Here is a 10,347-nt window from a genome sequence, read left to right on the forward strand (position 1 = left end):
GGTACGTGATCTGAGACATGACATGCGTGCCCTGGGGAATCGGGTCGAGCAACTAGAGACCCGGCAGGACCACATGGTGTCACACAGCGCCGGTATAATAACGGCAATAGAAGCGCAAGTCTCCTCGCTCAACTCTGCATTCCTCATGATTGAGGACCAAGAGAACAGGAGCCGACGCAAAAACATAAGGATGAAGGGGCTAGACGAATCTGTTACCCCAGATAATCTGGAAGCTGCTGCTAAATCTCTGTTTGCCGAGCTGCTGGGAGATAACAGGGCTGCAAAGATCGTCATTGAAAGAATACATCGCTCCCTGCGCCCTACACCTAAAGAGGGTGAAGCCCCCAGAGATGTGATCTGTGGTCTTTTAAGCTACAGGGACACAGCGGCCATTTTGCAAGCAGCCCGCAAGAGCTCAGACCTCAAAATTGGGGATTCATCCATCCTGCTGTTCCAAGACATCGCTTCATCAACCCTAGCGAAACGCAGGATTCTAAAACCCTTGACCGATCACTTAAGAAGCAACAAGCTTTTATATAAATGGCTGTACCCGTTCGGTGTCACATTCGCCAGGAGCGGTCGACGCTGCGTTATACGTACTCCACAGGACTTAACCCAGGCCTGGAAGATCCTGGATATCCCTCCCATTAGGATGGACAATTGGCTTGCAGTGGACATCTCGGTTCCCAAACTTCCACACCTGTTAATTCAAGAGGCCTGGTCCACCCCGTCCAAACCAAAGTCCTCCAATAGCAGTAAGTCACTGGGGAGAAGAGATCTTACCTGACTTTAATCGGTCCCAAGTTATGCTGTATACAGTGACTTTGTGTCTTGGAACTTTTGAGGACATGTCGCAGCTCTGCCGGCTGAAGGAGATTTCTTCCAACAGCGTCAGAGGTTACCACTGTCATATTTATAGGTTAAAGAAATCCTGTTATATGTTAGCAGTTAATCGGATCTTACCTTAAGCTACTTTATGTGATAAGGCTTGATATGCCTCTTTATAGGTGTGCATTCTTTTAGCTACCACGATCGATTGCTTTGATAATCCCAGTATTCATACACTTTAAGGTTGTAATTTTCTTGTTATAAGTAATGTGGGTTATGAAGATTCGGGTTAGGATACATCTCGGTCCCTATATGTCCCACTGTGGCCCACTTCAGGGGCGCTTCCCCACTAGTTGCCTATCCCTTTGTCCATTTTCCTATACATCCAGTTTACTCCCCTCACTCAGCTTTTTAAGTCCCTTTATAATTGCACTCAGCATATTTACAAGCTGCGCATCTTTCTTAATTCGCATAATCCCACCCCTCTGCACATCTGCACAATTAGCTTATCAACATTATCTACTATACTCTCTATGACAGATTTAAACATCACTACATTTAATGTTAGAGGTTGTAATACACCCCAGAAGCGATCTCAAATTCTTACTCTCCTAAAGAAAAATAGGAGTGACATATGTTTCCTCCAGGAGACTCATTTTAAAACTAATAGAATACCCATTGTACCGAAAATGAGATATTCGCAGTGGTTTCACAGCACGTATGGATCTGCCTCCAGGGGAGTTAGCATCGCAATTAGCAAGAATGTTCCATTCGTATTAACAGTTGCTCAGCAGGACCCTGAGGGCAGATTCTTATTTATCAAAGGGAAAATTGGTCACTTGGTAGTAACCCTTGCATGTCTCTATGCCCCAAATATTAGGCAATACGACTGGCTTAGGAGAACCCTTTCCAAACTAAACGATTTCGCTGAGGGCATTAAAATAATTGGTGGTGACTTGAATGTTTCCTTGAACCCCCAATTAGACTCGTCACTAGGTAGCTCCACCAAGTCTCAGAAAACACTGGGTAGAATCCACAAGCTTTTAAAGGACTTACATCTAACAGATACTTGGAGGACGCTTAACCCCTCAATGAAAGATTATTCCTTTTATTCGGCAGTTCACCAGTCTTACCAAAGACTTGACTACATTTTCTTATCCAACCCTCACTTAACCATGCTGAAAAAATCATCCATAGGTCCCATTACTATTTCCGATCACGCCCCAGTTACTTCCTCTTTCAATTTCTCCAATCTTCCAGCAAGGGAATGGGTTTGGCGTTTAAATGAAACGTTACTAGACTCTGATAAACATATTGAAGACATCTCCCTCAAACTTTCCAATTACTTTCAAGAGAATAAACTGCAGGACACATCTCAAACCATTATCTGGGAGGCCCACAAAGCCTTTATTCGAGGTGAACTTATAGCATTAGGATCCAAGATTAAAAAGGAGAGGCAGAAGAGGCTTGATTCCCTTATACACCAAATCTCTACGATTGAATCTATTCAGAAACAATCGAAGAGGTCTGCAGCACTAGAAGAACTTGCACTCTTGAGGAGACAATTGAAGGAGCTACTCAATATTAAATGTGCAAAGGCCTATCAATATACAAAATTTAAACAATACATACATGGTGATAAGGGAAACAAGTTTATGTCCCATCAAATCAATCAGAGAAAGGCTGCTCAGTTTGTCTCCTCGATCAAAGCCAAGAATGGCAAATTGGTTTTATCAACAGAAGCCATAGCGGAAGAATTTTGTTCTTTTTATGGGGCCTTGTATAATCTAGATAGTGGGAAGGATAAAACAACACAACAAACTGCATGTGACTCAGTGAGAGTGAAGCAGATAGACAGCTTTTTAGATTCCTTACATCTCCCCAGAATCAACCAGGAGGATAGCTCCTCATTGCTACAACCGATTACTGAATTGGAAGTGCGGAAAATTATTAAAAGTATGCCCTTGGGTAAGGCCCCAGGACCAGATGGCCTACCCATAGGTTATTATAAAAAATTTCTGAACATATTATCCCCGCAACTGGTTAAATGGTGCCAAGCACTATCCGTAGGTGAAAGCCTCCCGAAGCAAGCGTTAGAAGCCATAATCACAATTATCCCGAAAGAAGGCAAAGATACCAGGGATTGTGGCAGCTATAGACCCATATCTTTGCTCAACATAGATGTTAAAATCGGGGCCAAAATCCTTGCATCTAGGCTTAGTTCCATAATACCCCGTATTATCAATATAGAACAAGCAGGCTTCGTCAAGGGGAGGGAAGGCAATTTCCAATCTTGTCGACTTATAAATGCAATTTACTGGGCCAGGAAAAACTCTAAGCAATTGGTATTACTTAGTACCGACACGGAAAAGGCCTTTGATCGGGTCAGTTGGCTATATACTCAGCGCGCTTTGCACAGATTCGGGATTCCTGATCTATTCACTAAAGCTATAATGTCCTTATATCGGAACCCAAGTGCTAAAGTCAGAGTTAATGGTACCCTGTCCAAACCCTTTTCCATTACCAATGGCACCAGGCAGGGTTGCCCCCTTTCACCTGCCTTGTTTATAATGGTGATGGAGACGCTACTCCAAGCATTTAGAGACAACCCAGACATTCAAGGCCTGACTCTGCATAAGGCTGTACACAAATGCGCAGCTTTTGCAGATGACTTGATGCTACTAATAACGAACCCCAAACAGGCGTTCCCTCACATATTGGACCTCTTCTCCACTTTTGGTACCCTATCTAATTTTAAAATAAATTACTAAAAATCGGTGGCAATGGGTATAGCTTTGTCTCCCCATACCCTGCACTATCTTAGAACGTCCTTTCCGTTCAAATGGAATGAAAACTCCCTCACCTACTTAGGGATTGAGCTCACAAAAGACCCCTCTAATTTATTTAGATTGAATTACCTACCCCTACTGACAAAGATACAAACTCAGCTTCAGTCATTAACACTACCTTGGGTTTCCTGGATTGGACGCAAAAACCTTCTCCAAACATATATTGTTCCAAAATTAGTATACCTTCTCCAAATGGTCCCCATTCACATCCCTTAGGCTACTTTCACACTAGCGCTTGATCGGATCCGTTCTGAACGGATCTGATCATATTAATGCAGACGGAGGCTCCGTTCAGTACGGATCCGTCTGCATTAATAACTTAGAAAAATTTCTAAGTGCGAAAGTAGCCTGAGCGGATCCGTTCAGACTTTCAATGTAAAGTCAATGGGGGACGGATCCGCTTGAAGATTGAGCCATATGGTGTCATCTTCAAGCGGATCCGTTCCCATTGACCTACATTGTAAGTCTGGACGGATCCGCACGCCTCCGCACGGCCAGGCGGACACCCGAACGCTGCAAGCAGCGTTCAGCTGTCCGCCTGGCCGTGCGGAGGCGAGCGGAGCGGAGGCTGAACGCCGCCAGACTGATGCAGTCTGAGCGGATCCGCATCCATTCAGACTGCATCAGGGCTGGACGGAAGCGTTCTGCTCCGCTCGTGAGCCCCTTCAAACGGAGCTCACGAGCGGACAGCAGAACGCTAGTGTGAAAGTAGCCTAACTCGTACTTTAAAAGAGTCAGGCAGGTATTAACTTCATTTTTATGGAAAAATAAAAAACCCAGGATAGCATATGATAAATTAATCAGGACTCGTATGAATGGAGGTATGGGTTTGCCAGATATACACTGCGTGCAGAATTATTAGGCAAATGAGTATTTTGACCACATCATCCTCTTTATGCATGTTGTCTTACTCCAAGCTGTATAGGCTCGAAAGCCTACTACAAATTAAGCATATTAGGTGATGTGCATCTCTGTAATGAGAAGGGGTGTGGTCTAATGACATTAACACCCTATATTAGGTGTGCATAATTATTAGGCAACTTCCTTTCCTTTGGCAAAATGGGTCAAAAGAAGGACTTGACAGGCTCAGAAAAGTCAAAAATAGTGAGATATCTTGCAGAGGGATGCAGCACTCTTAAAATTGCAAAGCTTCTGAAGCGTGATCATCGAACAATCAAGCGTTTCATTCAAAATAGTCAACAGGGTCGCAAGAAGCGTGTGGAAAAACCAAGGCGCAAAATAACTGCCCATGAACTGAGAAAAGTCAAGCGTGCAGCTGCCAAGATGCCACTTGCCACCAGTTTGGCCATATTTCAGAGCTGCAACATCACTGGAGTGCCCAAAAGCACAAGGTGTGCAATACTCAGAGACATGGCCAAGGTAAGAAAGGCTGAAAGACGACCACCACTGAACAAGACACACAAGCTGAAACGTCAAGACTGGGCCAAGAAATATCTCAAGACTGATTTTTCAAAGGTTTTATGGACTGATGAAATGAGAGTGAGTCTTGATGGGCCAGTTTCTGGAAGACACCTTCTTCAAGCAGTGGTACAGGAAGAAGTCTGCATCCTTCAAGAAAAACATGATTTTCATGCAGGACAATGCTCCATCACACGCGTCCAAGTACTCCACAGCATGGCTGGCAAGAAAGGGTATAAAAGAAGAAAATCTAATGACATGGCCTCCTTGTTCACCTGATCTGAACCCCATTGAGAACCTGTGGTCCATCATCAAATGTGAGATTTACAAGGAGGGAAAACAGTACACCTCTCTGAACAGTGTCTGGGAGGCTGTGGTTGCTGCTGCACGCAATGTTGATGGTGAACAGATCAAAACACTGACAGAATACATGGATGGCAGGCTTTTGAGTGTCCTTGCAAAGAAAGGTGGCTATAATGGTCACTGATTTGTTTTGTTTTGTTTTTGAATGTCAGAAATGTATATTTGTGAATGTTGAGATGTTATATTGGTTTCACTGGTAAAAATAAATAATTGAAATGGGTATATATTTGTTTTTTGTTAAGTAGCCTAATAATTATGCACAGTAATAGTCACCTGCACACACATATATCCCCCTAAAATAGCTATAACTAAAAACAAACTAAAAACTACTTCCAAAAATATTCAGCTTTGATATTAATGAGTTTTTTGGGTTCATTGAGAACATGGTTGTTGTTCAATAATAAAATTAATCCTCAAAAATACAACTTGCCTAATAATTCTGCACTCCCTGTACAGTATTATTATAAGGCGATCCAGCTGAAACGCTGGTTACAAGTTTGTGTCCCCAATTACCGAACACTTGGGGTGGATATAGAGCTGGACCTTATGTCCAGTAAACAACAAGCGGGACTATGGGGAATTGCTACTCCAAGTAATGCTCCCTTGGGCTTATCTAAAGGTATATACCTGACCATGCGAAATCTCCAATCCGAAACTCATCTTCTCTCTGATCCCCCTGTTCGCCTCCCTGCGAAATTTACTCCTTATCTAATTAGACCAGAAGTATCCGACATCCCGCAATTTTGGGATAATCTTAAGGCGGTAGTGTTAACTGATTTGCTACCAGCAGTGAAACGAAAGGAAGACATTCTTGCCTTAAGTGATAAATACATCAAAGGAGGAGACTTCCTAGGAAATCTAGAATTTATTAATGTGTGTCAGACTCTCTCCACCAAATTTCCTAACACACCTGTTCCAACCTGGTTTGAACAGCTATTAATGCATAATGACCTCCCGAGACATAGTGTCTCACTTCTATATAAGCGCTTAATACCCAATAAAGGAAGCAGTATTCCGGCCTTCATAAGAGCTTGGGAAAGTGATCTCAACCGGCTTTTTTCTCCTCAGGAAATTGATATAATCTTCTCGAGATCGCATGGTTTCTCCAGATGCATAAAGGTGCAAGAACATTCTTTTAAAACACTGACCAGATGGTACAATGACCCACATAAGCTCTTTAGAATGGGCTTTATGGAAAATGATACATGCTGGAGGTGTAAGTCCCAGAAGGGTACATTAGGCCATATTATGTGGTCGTGCCCCTTGATTCGCTCATATTGGGAACAGGTTGAACAAAACATTAATGTCATTTGCGACACTACGATTGAATTATCGCCCCACTCAGTTCTTCTGTGGTTACCGTCCAAAACATGGAAGCCTTCGATATCTGATTTACCAACCCTTTTAGTCCAAGCAGCAAGGTTGCTAATACCAGTAAATTGGCTTAATACCTCCCCTCCGTCACTAAAAAGCTGGTATGAAAAAATTGACCAAATTTTCCTGATGGAGGAACTGGCTAGTTGGGCATCCAGATCGCATGCCAAGTTCCATAATTTGTGGAATCCATGGAGACTGTTCCGAGATTCCCCAAACAACTGAGAGACCTCTGACATATGACTTACCAACCCTAACTTGGTATTAAAGTCCTAAAACTAAACTAAATAGACTATCTTCTCTAATATGTGCAATGTGTTAAGAAACAGCTTGTAATGTATCATAGACGGGCTATATCCATGTACAAGTACGTTTTCTATGTCTTTTCTCTGATTTCACTACAATCTATACCCGAATTCGTCATAACTTATTTGTTTGTGTTTGTTTTTACAAGCAATAATCTCAGCTGATGTGCATTAACCTTGTACCTGCTGTTTATAATTGTATTTTGCAATGAAAACTGGTACCATTTGCCTTGTTTCCCCCCCCCCCCCTCCCCTCCTTATTCCCCCCCCCCCCCCTTTATGCGATTTTTATTACTTTGTTATATGAGCTATCATTATTTGGAAAATGGTGTGCTGGATGTCATAATATCACCAATATATTGTCTTATACTATTTGTAACCTGACATACCTTTTCAATAAAAAGAGACTTGTTAAAAAAATAAAGGAAGCATTGTAAACACCCGCCCAGTCGGGCCACCTAAGTATGTGTCCTTCACCCCCCAGCAGTTGTTCACCATAGTGAACCTCATGTCAGACCCCGATACGCACCCTATGCCTTTTTACAGAAAATTGTCACAAGTATATCAGACATATGGGTGTACTTGGTCAGACTTGCAAAGTATTGTAGAAAATAAGACTGGCGAGTATTCCTCACTCATAATGGATCATATACGCCAGCCAGAGCTCCGTGGAGCAAATTTTGACACTCGAGATCCAGGATCCGGTGACCCTTTCATTCAACAATTATATAAATGGGCAAAGGATAAATTAGCAGAACAATCCACCACCCTGCAAGATATGTTACAGGATAAAGCAGAGTCAGTAGAGAAGTTTGCTCAGAGAGTTAGACAGAATTATAAAGATATGGGATTCAGTCTAAATGAACCTGTGCACCTGAGACTTCTGGCCCGATCATTTGTAGATGGCCTTAGGCCAGACCTGAACAAAGCTCTTGTTACCTGTCGCCCAGAATGGAAATCATTAACCTTAGAAATCTTAGAACAAATTGCAAAAGGGCTAGAGAGCAATACCAAGAAAACCCGCACAGCAGTTATGGCTGTCATGACAGAAGAGGAGAGAGAGGAAAGGCCCCCACCTCGTGTCTGTTATGGGTGCGGCAAGCCAGGACACATAAAGAGGAACTGCCGTTCCAGACATCTGTGGCCAGCAGCCCAGAGTCAAAGAGGAACTCCTCCTCCATGGCCAGCTCCACCCCAATAGGATGTTGGCAAACCAGTGTTGCTGGGAGGGGACACTTCGTGCATGGCAGTCTCTGCCCCTCCTGCTGGCCCCGCCCCTCGAATCACGCTCGATGTGGCGGGGAAGGAACTCTCATTCCTTGTAGACACTGGTGCAGCCCGCAGTGTGTTATGCGAGACTGCCATACTCCCTTCTTGGCTCACAAATATCCATTTACCCTGCTCTGGTTTAGAAGGGGTCACCCAACACAACCCTGTTACTAAGCTTCTCTTGATTACTCCCTCCACTAAGTCCCGAGGCCAATCCCCACAGTTGCATCTACCCACTGGAGTAATGTCACAATTTGTTGTAAGCCAGACATGCCCATTTAATTTACTAGGTTCAGATTCCCTTCAGAAAGTCTGGGTTAACATTCAATTCCAAGAAAATGGTACAGTTGTCCTAGGTACCGCACTATGTCCTGAAGAAACCTGCCTCATGATGGCATTAGCAGCTCAGCCCTCTGAATTACCCGAACAAGGGGATACGTTGCAAAGCATTTTGCACCTCATCCCTGATACCCTTTGGACAAAAGGTCCCCAGGACGTTGGGCGTCTCAAGGTCCCGCCTGTCACTGTAACCTTGAAGGATCCCAACTTGCTACCATACAAAGCCCAATACCCTCTTTCCATTTCCCAGAGAGATTCTATCACCCTCCAGATACAGGCTCTTCTCACAAATGGGGCTATCAAAATTACCACTTCACCGTGTAACACGCCTTTATATCCAGTCAAAAAGAAAAGGGAAAAAGGACCAAGACCTCAGAGCAATCAATGAAGCTACGGTCTTTGAAACCCCCATTGTTCCAAATCCCCACACCTTGCTTGCTAGCATTCCTCCTACGGCCACTTTCTTCACAGTCATTGATCTGGCAAATGCTTTTTTCTCTGTCCCATTGCATGTTGACTCTCAATTTCTCTTTGCTTTTTCCCATGATGGAAAACAATACACCTGGACAGTTTTGCCTCAAGGAGCTCAGAATAGTCCTTCCTGCTTTAGCAAAGCAATGGCTTCCATCTTACACCCATGGCAAGCAGCTCACCCTGAGGTGGAACTCTTACAATATGTGGATGATTTATTTCTTTGTGCTGACTCACACCCCGTCTGCCTGAACTCATCTACCTCACTTCTCCAATTCCTGGCAGATGCTGGGTGCAAAGTCTCACGTTCCAAATTGCAGTTATGTCTTCCAAAAGTTGTTTTCCTAGGCCACTGCATCTCACAAGGCAGTAAGAACCTTACGGATGCCAGAAAGAAAGCAGTCTCAGACATCCCACTGCCGGATACCCCTCACCAACTGCAGATCTTTCTGGGTCTAATTTCATACTGTAGGCCGTGGATCCCTGATGCATCCGTTCTGATGCAGCCACTGTATGACTGCATACCCCGTGTTGCTACTGCTCCTTTCCAAATGACTGCAGAGGCCATAGAAGCATTCGAATCTCTCAAACAAGCCATTATCACTGCCCCAGCTCTTGGCATTCCTAATTATAAACTTCCCTTCCGCCTTTATGTTATGGAACGCCAGGGTCTTGCAACAGGAGTTCTCACCCAAAGCCATGGAGGTCGTAATAGACCTCTAGGTTACTTTTCAAAACGTCTAGACCCTGTAGCCAGAGCCACCCCTTCCTGTGTCAGGGCCGTTCATGCTGCTAGTTCCCTTCTGAACGCCACCGCTGACATTATCCTAGGACACCCCCTCACCATCATGGCTCCTCATGACATCTCGGCTATCCTTCAACAGACACAACCTAAACACCTCACTGCACAACGCCACCTCAGGCTTCAGTGTAGTCTGCTTCTGCCAGACAATGTCACCATTCAGAGATGCAACATCCTCAACCCAGCTGCACTCCTTCCTCTCCCAAGGGGGGAGTATACTGCAGAAAGAGATTCTGTGGATTTTATTGATTTACAAGCAGAAGAGGATCTCCAGGAAGAGGAATTATGGACAGCTACTGCCTCACTTAATGAGGAACCAGATCATGAC

At 44.0% G+C, this 10,347-nt stretch overlaps 1 long non-coding RNA gene across 1 annotated transcript; it reads left to right on the forward strand.

The window, feature by feature from the left end:
* The first annotated feature begins 922 nt into the window (after positions 1-922).
* Positions 923-8,132, forward strand: LOC120996974. The gene is made up of 3 exons (XR_005778004.1): positions 923-933; positions 3,531-3,532; positions 7,967-8,132. It is a non-coding gene; the product is annotated as an uncharacterized LOC120996974 (long non-coding RNA).
* The last annotated feature ends 2,215 nt before the right edge of the window (positions 8,133-10,347 follow it).

Source organism: Bufo bufo, chromosome 1, assembly GCF_905171765.1.
Source record: "Bufo bufo chromosome 1, aBufBuf1.1, whole genome shotgun sequence".
Classification (NCBI taxonomy): Eukaryota; Metazoa; Chordata; class Amphibia; order Anura; family Bufonidae; genus Bufo; species Bufo bufo.